Consider the following 17,047-nt stretch of genomic DNA (forward strand, 5'->3'; position numbering starts at 1 on the left):
GATTAAATTATAGAGATATGCAATAGAAAGAGCCTTGGATTCATTGTCAAGAGACCTGGGTTCTATTTCTGACTGCTTCTGTGTGACTTGGTTCTCTGAGCCTCAGTTTCCTCATCTGAAAACTGGGAATAATAACATTTGTGCTACCTACCTCAGTACTTTCATTTGTGAATTACATGTAAGATTTTATGTTATGTCTATAAAGGCAGTTAGGTAGATAGAAGATAGTGAATTGAGAACCAGGTCTGAGTCAGAAGGCCTGGGTTCAAATCTAACTTCAGATACTTATTAGCTGTGTGACTGTGGGCAGGTCACTTAACCTATTTGTCTCAGTTTCCTCATCTGTAAAATGTGGATAATAATAGCAGTTACCACATAGAGTTGTGAGGATCAAATGAGATAATGTTTGTAAGGCATTTAGCACAATTCCTGGCATGTAGTAGGTGCCATATAAAGGCTTATTCCCTTTCTTTGTACCTAAGTTCTTCTTCAGGTGAAAACCCAACTTGAATTACTTATTAATCTGGGCTGCTGTGAGGGAAGCATGCTGACATTGATAGAGCACTTTAAGGCATACAAAATACTTCACACACATTATCTCATTTCGTCCTCACAACATGCACTTATTGGGCCTACTATGTGCTAAACACTACATATGCGAAGGCAAGATAGATCCTGCCTCTCAGGGAGATCCTATCGAGTGAGGGAAATGAAGAAACTGAGGCTGGGAGGAGCTAAATGACTTGGCCAGAGTGACCCAAATAGTAGGAGGCTAAGGCAAAATTCGAACCCAGGTCTTCCTGACTCCAAGTCAATACTCTATGCAATGAACCGTATACTTGCTTATTAGATGATCTCTAGGGACCCTTTCAGTTCCAAATGTATGATTTTATCATAAGAATGATTGGGAAAGAGTATATGAAAGAACAGAAAGACAAGATTTCATTGAGGAAACTAATGATTGGAGGAAGCAGGCTGATCATGGACAAAGTACAAAGGATGTACAGGCCCAATACAAAAGATCAAGATGAAAGGCTTCATCATGATGGACAGATCCTCTCTGGCTGATTTTTAGGAAGAAAGGGACAAAACGGAACAGAATGAGAAGGCATGGAGGAATTGCCATCTGCACCAGTGGAGAGACTGCCCTGCTCAATGAGATGCTGATCCACTGAAATATTGAAATTCATTGGGAATCCACTGACCTGGGGTCCAGTCCTGGCATGGCCCAACTCTGTTGTTGTATGACCTTGGCCAAAGTATTTCACCTCTGTGGACTTTGATGCCCTTCTTTTTTTCTTTTTAAAAAAATGTTTTATTGATATTTTTAGCTTTTTCTATATTACTATAGTTTCTCCCATTATTTCTCCCCCATCTTCTCCTAAAAAACTATCTCATATAACAAACAGCATTTTTAAAGACAGAAAAAAAAGAAAAAGAAGGGAGAGAATCAGCATAATTGATCAACACATCAAAAAAAGTCTAATAATATATGTAATGTAGCATGCTTATGGCCCTCTCACCTCGGCAAAGGGATTGCGTCAGAATGTCTTCTCATATCTCTTCTTTCGAGATATACTTGTTCTTTATAATTTTTCAACATTCCCTTTGAGATTTTTTATGACTATGATTTCCATTTATATTGTTGTAGTCATTGTGTGTACTGTTTTCTTGGCTCAGTTCCTGTTATGTGTGAAATTGAGAGGTTAAACTACATGATTTTATATCCCTTCCACATCTAAAATCCTGTGATTCTTGTGATCTCAGGCTGTGTCACAGAAAGAATTGCTACCATCTGAGCATGAAGTCATTACAGTGAGACTAGGGTAATGAACCATAGAGGAAAGTAAAAAACACAGAAATGCTTTGAAGGAAGAAAAGTTAGGGCTTGGTAACAGATTGAATATATCAAATAAATGGAGAGTTCAAAATCAAAAACAAGGTCTTCAACACCAGATCTTGTTCTGTCAGAACACTGGCCAAACAGGAGTTGTACCAGTCACAAAATATGAAAGGCAGCAGGAAGGTGAGGTGGTTCATCAACTTTAGCGGATTCACTGAGTTTCAGTCTGTGATGTAATCATTATAATAATTAAAATGAGGATGGGGAAATCACATACATTCTTAGGAGATAGAACTGGAAAAGCCTTTTATCTTCCCCACTTTCCTTTTCTCTGAACACTTGTCACAAAAAGGCATAATCTATATACTAACAATAATAAATTGTATGTGTGTGTATAAATGTATTTTTATTCGCTTTACATTTATTGGTTTTGTCTCCTATTTCTGTTATAGACCAGAACCACCCCCACTGCTAATTGGTCTCATAGCCTGGCTACGAGAGATTTTTCATAAGATCATAGATTTAGAGCTAGAAGAAATCTTAGGAGTCACCAAATTCAAGTCACTGTGCTCTCTTCCTTTTGCAGATGAGGAAACTGAGGCCCTCAGAGGTTAAATGACTTAATAAAATCAAATTGATTTACATAAATTTATTAGAAATAATTTACTATTTAAATTAAAAATTAAAGTCGCAAACAGCTAGTAAGTGCCTGGGATGGCATTCAAACCCAAGTCTTCCTGGCTTCAGGCCAAGCATTCTTTCTACTACACTATGCTGCCTACACAGTAGGTATTCAACTTTCTCTAAACTCCTCTTTTATAAAGCATGGAAGTCCAAGTCCATGGGATAAAGACTGGAAAACTTGTTCTAAATTATATGCTGAACTTTCTTGAGCAAGGGGAAAAAAGCAAGTTCAATTGATAGATGATGTTGCTGCTTGCTCCTTCTTTCACTGCCTGAGAAAGCTATGTTTCCTGTTCCATCACACAGCAGACAACAGCTGCTCTTCTCTAGTTCCTTGGGGAGGAGAGGAGGGAGCAAGATGGATTCAACACCTACTATGTGCAGAGTACTATTCTAGGCCACATGAGGAAATAAATAACCTAAGATAGCATAGTCCTTACTTCCAATGAAGCTGACATTATAGGAAAAGGAGGCTACAGAAACAGAAATAACTACACTATCCTCTAGTACATGGTAAGGGCATTAGAGAGATTTAAATAGAGTTATGTGATGTTCAAGGGAGAAGACTGTAGCTGAAGCCTGGGGATGGGAGGGATAGAGGAAAGCTTTGGGAGGAGGTGACCCTTGCTTTGGGTAAGAAAGGATTAATAGGAATTCAACTAAAAGAAGAAGAAGGAAAATAAGCCAGGCAAATGGAATAGCCATGGTGTGAGAAACTCAGACTACTAAGGTCATAATTTTGCCCTCAGGCCAATTCTAATTATTTTGCAAATCTAATTATTTTAGAGTCCCTTTACACTAGCATGAAATAAACTAAACAAAATAAAATACTTTCTCGAGTGCCTCAAGGACTAACAAATAAGAAAAGAAGCAGAGATAAGCATTCTGTACACTTTGGAGGGTTATACAAATCTAGTTACTTTTTTAAAATGTTCATATCAACCTGTAGGACCCACTAACTTTATCAGTACTGCTTGGGAGGAAAAAAAATAAAATAGGTAACTTCCTTTGGCCAATAAAAGGCAGCTGAGCTATTCTTCAAGGTCACTTAAATATTCTTTCAGGATTCTCACAACAGAGAACACGAGGGGTCAAGTTTTTTGTTGTTGTTTTTTTTTTTTTAATCTTCCCTATAAGGTAGAACTAGGAAGGATGGATAAAAGATGCAGAGAAGATGATTTAGGCTTGCTGAGGAAGGGGGAAAATGTCCTAATAATTAAAGTTTTTCCCAAAGTGAACTGGGATGCTTCTTAAGGTAATGAGTTCATCAAGACTGGAAGTAATGGAAGCTAAACACATCACTTGTTGAGGAGTGCTGTAGAAGAGATTCTGTTTAGGAATGGGTTTGATTAGATTCCCTCTGAAGTCCCTTCCAGCTCTGATATTCAATGATTCTGTAATTTGAACCCAGACTCTCTGATTCTAAACAGGAATCCCAACTCTGACAGTCCCTAGCTATATGACCATAGGCAACACAGATGATCTAATACCTACGGAAGAGGAATGCAGATATGTCCAGATAGGTGATCATGACTCCACACCACATTTGCAACATATATCTTCAATTTATATCCTCCCATTCCAATTTTGCTTCTGTTTCTTTCTCCATTGATCCTCACCTAAATCCCATACTACCGTTCCCTAAGGTTCCTATGTTTTCTCACATTAGTATATCTTACTACACAATGCTACTCCACTGTTCTTTTTATCTCTTCTTTCTTTTGAATAAGATATTTCTTTCCAAATTCATATTCAAAGCATAAATCCCATACTAAGTCTCAGGGATTCCTATGTGATCAAGTTTGGCTCCTTGCATCTAGTTTACCCCATTTACTATCCATACCTTATACTTTTATAGATAAACATCTGGAACCATGGGTTTTAATGCTAACTCTTTTCTTGAATATTGCCTCCTGTGAATTACTGTTCTCTTCTTTTTTTTTTTTTCTGTGCTTCCCATGCCACTCTCCACGGTATGTTACTTGGCAGACATAAATGGTTTGGTTTTTCCTCTTCCCTCTCCCTATTTTCAGTTAAATTCCTTTGATCAGATTCTCAAACTTCCAGGCAGGATTTGATAAACAGTTGCTTTAAAAAAAACTGTATCATATGTGCATAATAGAATATTATTGTACTATAATAATAATAATAACTAATATATACACAACATTTTCTGTTTGCAAAGCTCTTTGCAAATATCTCATTTGATCCTCATGAAAATCCTGAGAGGCAGGTGCAATCATTATCCATATTTTACAGATGAAGAAATAGAGTCAGAGAGAGTTTAAGTGATCTGCCAAAGATAACAGAGCTAGTAAGTGTCTGAGGTCACATTTCAACTCAGGCCTTTCTGACTCCAGATCCAGTGTTCTGTCCATGGTTTCACCCAGCTACTTCTAAGAAATGATGTGAGGAATTCAGAGAAACATGGAAAGACTTGTGTGAAGTAAAACATATTGAAGGTACGTGAACAATATTCAATGACTACAAAAATATAAATAGTAACAACACTAACAAACAAATGCCGATAAATTGTAATGAACATTCTTGATCTTGGAGTACTGACCATAACACCTCCCTCTGTCCTGTCAGTCAATCGGTAAGAGGACTACATTGTTACATTAGGTCACTGTGTGAGTAGCCTTCACTTAAATATTTTTTTCTTTCCCACCAGAAGGATAATTGGGGTGGGGGGATGGGGAATGACCATGGTATTCAAATAGAAGATTAAAACCAAATATCAAAAAAACGAGGAGGGAAAGTTTCAGGAAAGCGTTTTTTATTGGCCCTTGTTAGGTGTACCCTACCCTGGACAGCATCCCTATATTTTAAGCCATAATCAATAAATCCAAATTTTATTCTCCACTATTATCTTCTCAGATGGCTGTTCATTTCCTCAATCTACTTTAGAGGTTGAAAGATCATTTATGTCACTGCTGTACCTCACAGTAGAGATCGCCATTTCTTCCTCTTAATATTACTAAATGATCTCTCTCCTGAAGGTACCAGTAATATGCCAAATAGAACAGCAGTTCTGCCTGGGCTTACCAAGATATAAAGGTTTTGAGTATGATTCCAGTGATTGAGTATCCTTCTTTCTTCCTGTGAAGATGAATTCAGCCTAGATGAATTCAGAGAGATACTCACTAGTTTGACCAGAGCCTGATGGGTTTCTTTTTAGCCACAGATAGCCATAAAGATCATCTACAAAAGGGAAAGAAGATTGCAAACTGCATCAGTGAAAGGAGTACTAACACCAAGAAATTCACAAGTCCTTAAAATACTGAAATAATTCTTCTTATGATCATTATTTTCCTTTTTTTTGTTTGTTTGTTTTTTGCTGAGGCAATTGGTGAGGCATAACACTCATCTAGTGAGTGTTATGTGTCTGAGGCCAGATTTGAACTTAGGTCCTCCTGACTCCATGGCTGGTGCTCTATCCACTGCGCCACCACACTGCCCCTGATTATTATTTTTCTTGTTCTCTTCTTCCTTTACCTTCCCCCCTCTACTCTTCTTATCAGCAGCATCTTCATCATTCTACCATCTGTCTGAAACTAAGCAGGTTTCCAAAGGTAAAAGTTTAATGAGACTTATTTCTTCTCCCCCCCCACTACATTCCCTTAACCTACATGTATTAATATTAAGAGAGAAGTATTTCCATCACTTTACAAACTCCTAGTGTCAGCCATTAGGTATGTATGTGACTAACATCTCTAACCCCAGTAAGCCAGGGGCTCTGCCTGGTTATTTACACAGAGGCAAAATGCAAAGCTACAAATCCATGGGTTTGGATAGAAATGTCAGCGTCGAAACTTGTATCAACTGAATCTCGTCAAAGATGCTGAGAATAACTCAGGAAAACTCTTTCATTCTCTGTGCTAGCATCATGTACAATAGTAAAAGCAGAAACAGCAATCATTTTAGTTCCAATATTAATGTTATAAAGGGAAATTTTTTTTTTCTTAGGCTGTTTTGGAATCAGATTATTTTGAAAAAAAAAAACCATCTTTCCTAATGCAGTGACTTGATGAAACAGCAGGGGAGCTTTCTTTCACCCATTAGGACTTGAAATAGCACTTTCCCTTGGCTCAGGTGCTGTAGTCTATAGATGAAAACTTCCCTAAATGGTCAAATTATTTTGCCTTTTTTTGTGTGTGTTTTTTTGGTTAAAGAACTCTAGTTCCCATTCAGGGTGGCTACAAATTCTACCTAGAATTTAAGGAACACATTTGAGGCCCTCTCTGGCTGTTGGGGTGATACAAATCTACATTAATAATGCTGTAATTTGTCACAGTTCCACAAAACTCAGCTACCTAATAATAGCAATACCTTTGTAAGTAATACCTTCATGCCCTTAAGCAATTTTCCAAATGTTTTAAACAAATCTGTTTCAAGGCTATTCAGCCCAAGCTTTCTTCCTCCTTAATTATCAAACATATTACTTTCTTAAAGATTTTTTTAAATTTTATTCACAAGGCAACGGTAATCTAGAAGCTATAGACTCACTCACTCCTTCATTACCCAAAAGTCTTCGTTAAGGCAAACCTAAGATGAAATGGCCAGGGAGAGCCATTCCAAATGCACTTTGCCTGTGGCTGTGGACTGGAAAGAGCACCAAAGTCCCTGCTCAGGAGACCCTGTCCTTTGTCACAGCTATGTGTAATTTGGGTGAGTTAGCTATCCTGTAAGATTGTGGTGAGGAAAGAGCTTCATACCTTTATATTTCTTTTCCTTGAAACATCCTAGAAAGCAAGCTGTTAAGATTTCTCAGAAGCCCAGGAGAGCGAAGACCACAAGTCATCATATTGGCCAAGCTAGGTCTAAACAATAGGCTCCTCTATAAAAGCCCTGTCAGAGGGCATCCAGCTGTTTCTAGAAGACCTCCAGTGATATGGAACCCAGCATCCCCTGAGGCAGTACATTCCACTTTGGACAGCTCTAATTGACAGGAAGATTTTCCTGCTTGGATTAAAAATCTACCTCTTTGCACCTCTTAGCTCTCCTAGTATTTCTTTCTGGGACCAAGTAGAACTGTCTAATCATTATTATTTTTATCATTTATATAGTACTTTAGTTTGCAAAGTGCTTTAGAAATATTTCATTTGATTCTCATAACAACCCTTTGAGGAAGGTCAGATGAGGCAACTGAGGCAGAGAGAAGTTATGACTTGCTCAGATTCACATAGCTAGCAAATGTCTGGGGCTGAATTTGAATTCAAGTCTTCCTGACTCCAGCTCCAGAACTCATATCCACCTCCTAGCTGCTGGAGATCCTTCTTTCAGTACAGTGGATACAGCACTGAGTCCAGGGTCGGGAAAACCTGAGTTTAAATACAGCCTCAGACACTTGCTAGCTATGTGACCCTGGGCAAGTCACTTAAACCTGTTTGTCTCGATTTTCTCATCTGTAAAATGATCTGGAGAAGGAAATGGCAAACCACTCCAATATCTTTGCCAAGAAAACCCCAAATGGGGTCACTAAGAGTTGGACATGACTGAAAATGACTGAACAACAACACCCTTCTATGTGAATGTCATTCAAATACAGGATCAGGGTGATCATGACCACACCCCAAGTACTAGTCATAGTGTCTTCCACAATATGTGTTGATTAATTTTCTTGTCCAGATTAAACCTCCCCAGTTTCTTCAACTGATCTTCTTAAGATGTGCTCCCCAGTACTCTTAGCATTCTGTTCACTTTCCTCTGGAGGTAGTTTGTCAATGGACTTCTTTAAATGTGGCCCCCAAAATTAAGCATACACAGTCTCGCCAGAGCAAAGGATAACCAGCCTATCACCACCCTACATTGGAACTTACACTACTTTTTTATAGCAACTTTGCATCAGTTTATCATTTTTTGTTCGTTGTGTCACATTGTTGTTTTTTAATCAACAAATTTTGATTTGATGTGATAGGCATTTCCCAATAAACAATGTCTCCTATAGCATGTTCCCATCAGAAAATTTAGGCAAAATCTTCTAATATGATGATTGCTATTGAAGGCATACGTAAACGCCCACTTTACCATTTATTATCAGAAAGGAAGGAAATTTATTTTAAACTTAATAATTTGGAACTAATATTGTTCATTATATTTGATTAGAATTATGATGTTTAGTATAATTTTAATATTTCTCAATGTAGTCATTGTATATATTGTCTTTTTGAATTGATTTTCTACTCTTTGCATCAATTCATAGACGTGATCTCACATTATGTCACACTATGGACCTTTAGTAAATTTTCAGTCCACTAAGACCCAGAAATATTTTTTCAAAAGCCTTCTTGATATTTTATTTTCTTTTAGTAAATACTACTTTATTTTTTTCAATTACACGTAAAGATAGTTTTCAACATTCATTTTTATAAGATTTTGAGTTCCAAATTTTTCTCCCTCCCTCCCCAAGACAGCAAGCAATGGATAATCATGTTAAATATATTTCTACATTTGTCATGTTATGAAAGAAGAATCATAAAAAAGGGGAAACCCACAAAAAATAAAAGAGTGAAAATGGTATGCTTCGATCTGCATTCAGACTCCATAATTCTTTCTCTGGATGTGGACAGCATTTTCTGTCATGAGTCTTTTGGAATTTAAGACGCAGAGATATTTTTTACACTGACTGGTGACTAGTCATGTCTCCCTCATCCCATGCTTGTGCAGCTTCTCATTTGTGCCAGAGTTTAGGATTAAATATTTATGCATATAAGTGTTTCCTTATCTGGAAAAGGGGGCTACTGATACTTGCCACATAGACCTTACAAGGTGCCTTTGAAGATATGATATAAAAATCACTGTGAATATATTCTGAAAAGTTTAAAGAGTATACAAAAACCAGACTTCTTGTTGCTCAGTCATTTCAGTTGTGTTCAACTCTTCATGACCACATTTAGGGTTATCTTAGCAAAGATTAGAATGGTTTGCCATTTCCTTCTCCAGCCCATTTTACAAATGAGGAAACTGAGGCAAACAGGGTAAAGAGACTTATCCAGGGTCACATAGCTAGTTGGTGTCTGAGGCCAGATTCGAACCCAGGAAGATGAGCCTTCCTGACTCTAGGCTTGGCTCTCTATCCATTGTGCCACCTAGTTGCCCCAGTACTGGAATTAGTATTGTAAAATACTGAAGGAAGAATACTGGGGTTTGTTGAGTGATTTTATGTCAGTGGTATGACAGTCTATCCTCTGGAAACTTGGGTATCTTTGACTAGCACTAAGAGAATTTCATCCTGAGTCTTGGGGGGCGGGGAGGCAAGAGGGGAAGAGAACATGATTTGCTTACAATCAAACTAAAGAACAAAGGGGAAGAAAGTATCCCACAGAGATCTGGCTGGTTTTTCAGTCTGGGGGCCCATGATTATTTGATCCCTGTGTCTGTTTGCTAATATGAATAAAGCTCTCGTCACTCAAGGGAGATGTTTGTGCATTTCTCTGGGATGTCACAGTGTAATTCTCATATCACAGCAGCTCAGCTACAGATGGGGATTCATTTAGGGATAAAGGGGATTGGTCCCTTGCCCATAGAGTAAGAGAAGCTTTTCCTTTCTCTTCGGCATTTGGCCATCATGGCAGGCAAAGCCATCAACACCATAGCACCCATGCCTTCAGCAGCTGCCCCATGTCAGGGCTTCTCCAACCCTAACAGACTGAAATCTCCTAAAGGACATGCTGTTTGCTCAGCCTCATGAACTCCTGCACTCACTCAACCTCCAGGCTAAGCTCACAAATCAGCCAGTCTTAGCCTGCTTATCTTCATCTACCTGACCCCAGTACCTTTCACATGGGATTGACAGAATCTGGGCCCCCAGACTCTGGGAACATTAATCCACTCGGCTTTGTAATGCCTATGCTAGGGCTGAGACATTTTAACTGGTGATTGAGAGAATCCAGCTTTACCTAGGCCACACACTATAGCTAGGCAGCTGCAGACCACCAGCCCATGCTTCTCACCCCATCCAATCCCAACCACCCAGACCATCTTGCCACCTTCCCTGATATGCCACATGAACTGAATCCCTACCCTTTTCTGGGGCACAATAATCAAATAAATGCTATCATTTGTTCTGAAAAGGATAAAGCATTTGACTGCCCTAAGGATCAATTCACCCTCCCTGTGACTTCCTGGACCAAAACTCCCTTCTCTGGCAATCACAGTGTGATTTATATTGTCTTCTCCTATAGAAATATAAATTCCAGGATGCAGGGCCTATCTCCCATTTTACAGTTATAACACAGTGCCTAGCACATAGTAAATGCTTAAGAAATGCTTTAAATTCATTTATTCACTGTTGATCACTGCTGAGATAGTATTTTGTAAAGTGTTTAGCACAATGGCTGGCACATAGTGCTTAATAAATCTTATTCTCTCCCCCAATCAATTAATCAACAAGCAAGTATTAAGCATTTATAGAGGCAGGGACCATGGATGTGGAAGAAGTGTATGTTATAGGAGACAGTAAATGGGTAGTCACTGCCTCTGTACTAGACGTTGAAGGCACGTGTAGAGAGAATTAAGCAAATCTCACTCTTAAGGAGCATTACTGGCCAGGTAGCCAAAAGAGGCATCTGTACAAAGTCAAAGAAGGCTAGGGCAAAAGGAAATGAGAGGTGAGGAGTACTTAGACTATATGGGGCTCTAACATGTCTTCCAGTTCTAAATCCCTTGATTCTCTCATGCCAAATGACTTCTCTGAGTCTCAATTTCTTCATTAAGAAAATGGAAGCAGTAGTGTTTGTACTGCCTACCTCACAAGATTGTTGGGAGGAGAAAGTGCCTTGTAAACTTCAGAGGCCTATTAAACTACTACTACAGAGATTACCTCTATGAATGCCACTCCTCAAAAGAAAGGGAAACTCCACATGTCCAGAAATGATTCTCCATCTTCTCCTTTAAATCTGCCTCTTGTCTCTTCTTTCCTATTTCTGTTAATGGCACCAACACTGATGGCATTCTCAGTAGAACACAAAGACCCCAAACCTCATAGTCATCTTTGAAACTTCTGTGCCTTGTATCCAGTCAGTTATCAAGCCATGATCATTCTCTCTCCCTTGTACCTCTCCATTTCTTATCACTTTCATTGCTGCAACTCTCATTTAGGGCCCTAGGACCCATCTCTCACCCAGCCTTTGTTCGTTGTTCCTCCTTTATTCTTGAAGAGGACCAATGACATCAAGGGTGATGTCTTGACTTGCAAGTGAATTGGATCTAAGTGAGGCAGGGGTGTACAAAGTCACCAGCCTCACTCTCTCCTCTGGAATCATCGTGATCCAGTGGCAAAACATAGGTCAGGATGACTGGCAACCTGGACTATTGTAAGGGCCAACTAACTAATTTCCCTGTGTCTATTCTCTGTCTTTCCAATTCATTCTTCACATACCTGTCTAAATAATTTTCCTAAGGTACAGAAATGATTATGTCATTCTCCTGGTCAAAAGTCTTAAGAGGCTCCCTATTGCCTCTAATATATGAACTCTAGTTCAGAATTTAAGTTCCAATGCAGCTAGGTTGTGCAGTGGAGAGGGCGGTGGGCCTGGAGTCAGAAAGGTCTAAATTCAAATCCAGTCTCAGATACTTGGCTCTATCACCTCTGTCTGCTTCAGTTTCTTCAACTGTAAAATGGGGATCATTTTACAAGTGGGACCACCTACCTCTCAGGGTGGTTTGTGAGGATCAAATAAGATAATATTTGTAAAATACTCAGCACAGTATCTTTCACACAGTAAGTACTTAATAAATGCTTATTCCCTTCCCCTATGAAATCTCTGCATTTTACCTTTCAGACATCATCTCACACTTACCGTCTTTTAGTACTCAGTGTTCAAAACAAAAGGTGTTTCCCCATTTTATCTTGCTTTCTCCCACATCTGTGACCATCCATGGGCTACTGACTGGAGCACTCATTCCACAGCTCAGCCTGTTGAAATCTTTCTCTAAGCCTTGGCATCACGGCTTCTACAAAGCTTTCCCAATCCTTCAAATGAAAGCAATTGCCTCCACTTTAGATTTCTTTGCCTTTATTAATTTCTCCCATATGTCATATTTCAGATTATAGAATCATAGTCTTTGAGCTGGAAGGAACCTTAGAGGTCACATAATCCAAGTCTCTCATTTCACAGATGAGGAAACTGAGGACCAGAAATATACCAGTCCACGTAGGGAGTGGGTGCTAGAGCTTAGAGTAGAACTCGAGTCCCTTAATTCCAAATCCAGCACTCTTTCCACTGTACCTTAGAGTTTTCCCATTGTGTTCATTATATTCCCCCCATTTGGCCATAAACTCCTTGACAGCAGGAACTGCAGCATTTTTCATCAAACTGTCATCATTACCATGCACAAGTCAGTCTCTGGCATGTAGTGTTCATTAAGTATTTGTTGAATTATAAAGTGTTGGTCTCAGTAAGTTGCCTTAATGGGCATGTAGTACAGTATGTGGGTAAGCTCACTGGATGAGGGGTCAAGAGATCTGGGTCTTAGTCCTTGCTCTGCTACCCTCTTGCCATATGTGCTTGAACTTTGCCTTAGTTTGGAGGCAGCTAGATGGTGGAGTATAGAAAGCACTAGGCCTGGAGTCAAGAAGAACTGAGTCCAGATCCAGCCTCAGGCACTTATCAGTTGTGTGAGCCAGTAAGTTATTTAACCTCTTTTGGACTCAGCTTCCCCAATTGTAAAATAAGGATTATAATAATAAATATCCACCTACCTTACAAGGCTATTGTGAGGATTAAATGAGATACTATTTGTAAAGTGCTTAATGTAGTGCCTGGCTTGTAGTAGGCATCATATATGAATTCTCATTTCCTTCCCTGTCTGTCAAATGAGGCTGTCGAAGGAAAGCATCTCTGTGTGGTCACTTTCAGCTCAAAAACCCTTTGCTCTCCCTCTGAGAAACACCAAAACACTGACCTCCATGCCCTGCTTCATGAGAGATTGCCTTTGGGGATTTCTAATTCAGATGGGCCAGCCTGCCCTTTCTTGATCCTCAAGCACACTGATCAGCCTGATTGATTGATCCTCAACTATACTGTCCTGAAGCAATTTTGGAAAGTCAACTGGGGGCCCAATTTCTTTATGTTTCCATGTTAAACATGTCCCACCCCCCTCCTTTCTCCCTCCATGGAATTTCCGTGCAGCTGAAAAAATTTAGCATCATGTTTGCCTGGTTGCACAGGAGGCACAGATATAGGAACTCAGAGGCAGAGAGAGGGAAACTGTAATTACATTGGACTTGCCTCTATTTAGAAGTGCGCACACACAAACACACACACACACACACACACACACACACACACAGACCCCTCAGGAAGTCTGATTTCTATCCCCTGAACCTCTAAGACAAAATGTGTCCTAGATTGTAATTAGGTTTGAGCCTGGTTTTGATTTCCACATTAATCTCATTCTGGGAGAGCCGCAGCAGCAGGAACTTGTGTCTGGACAGCTGGCACTTCCTGGTGGAATTTGTGCTTGTTAGGGAGGAAAACACACCTCTGTCATGCACAAGAGCTGAGAGGCAGAGGCAGGGAGGGCAATGAGGAATAAGGTTGGAGTGATGCTAAAAGAACTCAAACAGATAAAAGAAAAGTTCTCCCTTGGCATAGACTAACCAGAAAACAGGAGTTACATATTCCATCCCAACTCTGACACCCTGATGCAAAAATTCAAGGGAATGCATGTGTTGTAATGCATGGCATTGTGACATAGTGGATAAAGAGCTGACCTCTTCAGGAAGACCTGGGTTCGAGTCTTACTTCTGACAAATACTGGCTGTATGATCTAGGGCAAATCTCTTAAACTTTCGGAGCTGTAGGCAACTTTCTAAGATGACTGGGGTGGGGGTGGCCTGCATTGATAAAAGGAGCCTTCACATTCGGGAATTCTCTATTACAGTGAAAATTAGATCCAGTGTTTCTCTCTACAAATTCTGCTGCTGTCAAAATCTTCATTATTATTGCCACGAGGAAGGTTAGTCACTTACATCCAAATTTGGATTCCCATTGCCACATGAACATTATCTCATACTGTTCTATCAGTCAGCAGGGCATGACAAATGAGTTTGAAATTTGAAGTACCTAAGTTCAAATCCTGAGCTTTGCCACCTACTGTATGACCTTGATCAAGGACTTTAACCCTCTGAGTCTCAGTGCTCTGATATGTAAAGTGAGGGGCTTGGAAAGATCCTTGGATTTGTCTCTGGAGGTCCTCAGTTCTAATTCCATCTGGGTTGAGTCTAGAAAAGTCATTTAATATCTCTGGACTTCAGTGCCCTCCTTTGTAAAATATGAGACTTGGACTTTCCTTTCCAGCTCTTGGTCCTTCTAAAGTACATTCTACTGGCACTCCAAATCCTGTGATCTGATAATTACTAAGTACCAAGAGGTCTTAGGAATCCTGCCCTTGTAAACTGGGAAAGCACAGGAAATTAATCCCCCAAATATTAAGAATAGCTCTCTAAAAAAGAAATTTGAAAAAATACCCACATATTTACATGATCCATTCAAGATACATTTTGAATATCACCAACATAATAATACTGTTCTTCTATTACTATAATCTTGTGCTATAAAATGTTCTTTTCTCCACCATTCTCTCCCCATGCCAGTTGCTCATGCCCCATTCTGTAATGGTCTTTGGCCACAACCTTCAACTGTGCAGCTTTCCAGGATCCTTCCTGCCTACACATCACATGTTTCTTGGAGGAAGGAGCAGGTGAGCAGTGAAGATCCAGAGGTAACAAGGAAAAAGAATGATAAATGTGGAGAGTGAGGTTACATTAGACCAAAGTAGGACAGAGAAGATATAGAAGACAGAACCATAAAATAAGTGGGAGGGTAAAGGTTGGACTGGGTGATGTCTAAGGTCCTTTCCAGTGATGAATAATCTTATGATCAGTTGGTAAATTCTGTCAGCTACAGTATGGAATCATCTTTCTTCCATTGCCTTCTCTCCAGTCTCTCAGACATCAACCATGGCCTTAACACTTCTTATCTGTCTGGGCTATCATCACAGCCTCCTAATTGACCTCCCTGATTCTGGTCCCACCCTTCTCTGTGCTATCTTCCACATAGCTACCAAAATAAAATTCCTGTGGCATAGGTTCTATCATGTCAATCCCACATTCAAAAACCTCTTTTGTAATTAACTCCAGGCTCTGCCTCTTACAAGTCATATGACCTGAGGCAAGACCTTTCCTTCCCTGGGCTTTCTCCCCTCTATAAAATGAAGAGATTGTACTATATACCATAAGAAGATTTAAATGGAAACATGACCTAAATATAGAAGTCACATAATTAAAAAAAAGACTGTCCCCCTTTTCACTATTATTAGAAATATTTCCACAAATGCTATTGATAGTAATAAAATAAGAGAAGGCAGCATGCATTTATTAAGTACCTACTATGTACCAGGTACTCTGCTAAGCATTTTGCAAATATTCTCACTTGAACCTCGAAACAACCCTGGGAGGTAGACGCTATTATTAGCTGTATGTTACAGTTGAAGAAACTGAAGAAGACAGAGGTTAAGTAACTTGCCTAGGGTCACACAAATAATAACTGTCTCAAAATGGATTTGAACTCAGGTCTTCCTCACTCCAGGCCAAGGGCTTTGTATTCACTATGCCACCTACCTATCTCAAAATTATAGGCATAAACAGGGGCAAAAAGGAAACTGTACTTATTTGTAGGTAACATGATCTTTACTTAGAAAACCAAATTCAACAATTGGGTGAGGATAGTTTTGCTAAGAGAAAGGACAGGATCAAGGACAAATGTAACATTAAAAGCAGCATCCTATTAGGAAAAAGACATTTACTTGGAGTAAAGATGGACAAAATGACCTGATTTTCAGAATCTAATTTGCATATGAATGGCATGAGTAATTTGAAGTTACTATTTGGGAAACTCTGTCCTATAGAACTATTTGGTGACTATGGGTATGGTATAGATGACAAAAATATAAATTTTCGTTTATCTCCATGAGATAGAAATGAGTCATCTCACTTAAGAGACACTGCTTTTTACTGATATGGTAAATTTGCTCATGCGTCAGAGAAGAACTCTGAGTAGAGAGTTGATCTCAGGAAAGACCGCTGGTTGAGTATGGGAAGAGAGTTCAAAACTTGTATTGCCAACAGCTGCCTGGAAGAACTGACTTAGGAAGAAAAATGTTCTCTCTATCACCTACTGTCTGAGAGATGGAAACTCCTCAGAGCCTAGCCAAGGGAGCAGGCACAGAAAAGCTCTGTAGAACCCAGCCTTGGGATTTTGACTTTTACTGAAAGATTATAATACTATCTCAGAGGACAGTCAAGGAAGCAGACTTGGAAAATCTCTGCGGATCCTGGCTAAGGGTTTCTGTTTTTGCTGAAATAGTGAAACACTAACTCAGAAGGCCAAAAGAAGAGCAACAATAGCAGAATAGTCAGCAAAGAACCATCCCTATTTATCAGTGGCATGGACTTGAATCTCTCTCTCTCTCTCTCTCTCTCTCTCTCTCGGTTTCTCTCCCTCTCTATCTCTG

Source organism: Vombatus ursinus, unplaced genomic scaffold, assembly GCF_900497805.2.
Source record: "Vombatus ursinus unplaced genomic scaffold, bare-nosed wombat genome assembly UNPS02014863.1, whole genome shotgun sequence".
NCBI classification, from domain to species: Eukaryota; Metazoa; Chordata; class Mammalia; order Diprotodontia; family Vombatidae; genus Vombatus; species Vombatus ursinus.